Below are 3,430 nucleotides of genomic sequence, written 5' to 3'. Positions count from 1 at the left end.
TGGGTGGGGTGGTGTGTTGGTGTGGGAGTAGGTGTGTGTGTGTGTGTGTGTGTGTGTGTGTGTGTGTGTGTATGCTATGCTCTCATCCACGGACAGTGCATCTCCATTCTATCCATCCGTTCCTCTCTCACACTCTCATTCTGTAGTCCCTAATCTACTCCCCCCCCCCATACAGGACCATACACTGATACACTGCCCCACTGTACTATGGCTCCTCTCTCCCCCACGGGGGGTGGAGGGGGGGTGGGACCCCGCCATCAGACCCCGCCATCACCGCTCACCCAACGCCCATGCCAGCCATGAGCCTCTCCTCTCAGGCTGGTGGGGGGGGGGAGGCCAGGGAGGAGAGGGGGGGTGTGTACAACCCGTTCCCATGTCCCACTGCCAGCTGCAACATTCTGTCACCAGTCTGAGAGAGAGAGAGAGAGAGGGAGAGAGGGAGAGAGGGAGGAGGAGAGGAGGGGTGGCACTTTGGACTGAAGCTGTGCCACGGTGACCCAGTTCTGCCACTCCTCGGCTGGCTCGGACCAGCGAGACGGGCTGGTGTCTGTGTGTGTGTGTGTGTGTGTGTGAATGCAAGCCCAGTAATGGGTGGTGGAACAGTTTAGCGCACCCAGTTGGGTGTCCCTTTATCAGTGATGTGATTAGCTTGTCTCCCTCCCGTCTCTCCCTCCCTTCTCTCCCTCCCTCTCGCCTCCCCGAGGTTCTAGCTGGGACACTGCCCCCCCCCCCCCCCCCCCCTCCTCCCCTGAAATCATTTATCCTTTAATAGGTTTCCATTGAAAACGAAGGGGATAGGCGACACTGACCCCCCCTCCACCGGCCAACACAATGGCCTGGGGATTGAGATATGCTGTGTGCCAGGCCACAGCTCTCCTGTCTCTCTGAAACCATTCTCCGCTGACAGGGTTGGCCCACCCCAGGAGAGAGAGAGAGAGAGAGAGAGTCCTGTGGTTCTTATATAACGGGTTGTAACCCGTCCCCCCCGGCTCCGGTGATTTTGGCGTTAGACCTTCATGAAATGGAGCCATTAAAGGGGGGATTAAGAACCATCGGTTATCGAGTCGGTAAAAGCCCAGGGGAGAGAGAGGTGGAGAGGAAGAGGAGGATTGTGAGGAGAGGAGAGGAGAGGAGAACAGGAGAGGGCTGTCTGTCAGCACCCAAACCAGCCCTGCAGAGAGAGACAGAGAGAGAGACAGAGAGAGAGAGGAGGGGGTGGGGGAGGAAATTGAAAGAGATGGATAGATAGTGTGCCGACTCAAAGTATCTGTCAAGATTCGAAAAAGTCCAAGTAAGGGAGGGGGGGGGGGTATTCTCTCCTCCTCTCTCTATCTCTATCTCTCTCTCTCTCTCTCTCTCTCTCTCACTGTGAGTTTCATGTCTTATGAACGACACACAGAGAGAGAGAGGCAGTGTAAAGTGCAAAGAACTGTCTCTGTTTGTGAATCATACTTACATCTGTCTCATAGGAGTGTTGGTAATTTTTCGGTGGTCATTCAAACGCGGTCTGTGGCGTTTTGATCATGTCATTATTGAGGTCAATTGAGGAGGGTGTGGTTGCGGTCATGGTTGAGGAGGGTGTGATTACGGTCATGGTTGAGGATGGTGTGGTTGTGGTCATGGTTGAGGAGGGTGTGGTTGTGGTCATGGTTGAGGAGGGTGTGGTTGTGGTCATGGTTGAGGATGGTGTGGTTGCGGTCATGGTTGAGGAGGGTGTGGTTGTGGTCATGGTTGAGGATGATGGTGTGGTTGTGGTCATGGTTGAGGAGGGTGTGGTTGTGGTCGTGGTTGAGGATGGTGTGATTGCGGTCATGGTTGAGGATGATGGTGTGGTTGCAGTCGTGGTTGAGGAGGATGAGATTGTGGTCATGGTTGAGGATGGTGTGGTTGTGGTCATGGTTGAGGAGTGTGTGATTGTGGTCATGGTTGAGGATGGTGTTGTTGCGGTCATGGTTGAGGATGGTGTGGTTGTGGTCATGGTTGAGGAGTGTGTGATTGTGGTCATGGTTGAGGATGGTGTTGTTGCGGTCATGATTGAGGATGATGGTGTTGTTGTGGTCATGGTTGAGGATGATGGTGTGGTTGCGGTCATGGTTGAGGATGGTGTGGTTGTGCTCATGGTTGAGGAGTGTGTGATTGTGGTCATGGTTGAGGAGGGTGTGGTCGTGGTTGCCATGGTTCCTGGTCTGTGAGAGTGACATGTTGTTGGCTGAAGGACTGCCATGTCAAGATGATAAGGAGGTTTTGGCTTCGTGGTTGTTACTAAGCCTTTATACATAGGGCTGGTGTGTGTGTGTGTGTGTGTGTGTGTGTGTGTGTGTGTGTGTGTTTGTGCATTTCTGCTACCACTCTCACAATCCCCCTTTCCATGCCTTACATTCCCAGCAGGACACTGAAACTCTCTCTCGCATTCCTAAACACTTGCCTGTCTAATACCAGGATCTGTGTGTGTGTGCGTGTGCATGTTTCCCTCCCTGTGTGTGTGTGTGTGTGTATGCATGTGTGTGTCTGTCTGTCCCTGGGAAACCAGTTTGAATTCCCCACATTTCCCCCCGACACCTTGAGTGAGACAGACAGACAGACAGACAGACAGACAGACAGACAGACAGACAGACAGACAGACAGAGTGGTGGAGGAGGTAGAGCAGGGAGCAGGGTGAGACAGACAGACAGACAGACAGACAGAGTGGTGGAGGAGGTAGACCAGGGAGCAGGGTGAGACAGACAGACAGACAGACAGACAGACAGAGTGGTGGAGGAGGTAGACCAGGGTGGGTCTCAGTAAGCCTCTGGTTAACCAGGGATCACTGTGTCACGCTGACATGATCTACTGGTGCTGTTCTACTGCTGCTGCCTGGTCTACATCCATCTGTCTGTCTGTCTGTCTCTCTCTCTCTCTCTCTCTCTCTCTCTCTCTCTCTCTCTCTCTCTCTCTCTCTCTCTCTCTCTCCCTCTCTCTCTCTCTCTCTCTCTCTCTCTCTCTTTCTTTCTCTATCTCTCCCCCCCCTCTCTCTCTCTCTCTTCTGTCTTTCAATAAAAACACCTTTTTATTTATTTTCAAGCCTAAGCTCCTTTTGAGCCTGAGCAATGCTGTGTGTGTGTTACATTTACATATTAGACATTTAGCAGACGCCTTTATCCAAAGCGAAACAAGTACAATGAGAATGATGTGTGTGGTGTGTGTGTGTGTGTGTGTGTGTGTGTGTGTGTGTGTGTGTGTGTGTGTGTGTGTGTGCGCGCATGCCTCTCCTATTCTGTGTGTAGAGAGAGAATGAACAGCCATTATAAACCCAACCATGTACTTGTAGGGCTATGAAAAACAGGTAGTCCTACTGCTGACTGTGTGTATGTGTGTGTGTGCAGGCTGACTACCTGCCAACTGTTTAGCAGCACTGTGCCGTCCCCCCCCCCCCGGACCCCGTACCCTGCCT

At 52.7% G+C, this 3,430-nt stretch overlaps 1 protein-coding gene across 1 annotated transcript in view; it reads left to right on the top strand.

Moving 5' to 3' along the window:
- The window catches only part of LOC308151610 (CASK interacting protein 2), a 64,285-nt gene that overhangs the window by 40,787 nt on the left and 20,068 nt on the right, over positions 1-3,430 (top strand). The gene's annotated exons all lie outside the window — the stretch shown is intronic.

Source organism: Nansenia antarctica, assembly GCF_963989245.1.
Source record: "Nansenia antarctica genome assembly, chromosome: 2".
NCBI classification, from domain to species: Eukaryota; Metazoa; Chordata; class Actinopteri; order Argentiniformes; family Microstomatidae; genus Nansenia; species Nansenia antarctica.
This window is presented reverse-complemented; position numbering and strand designations above follow the sequence as displayed.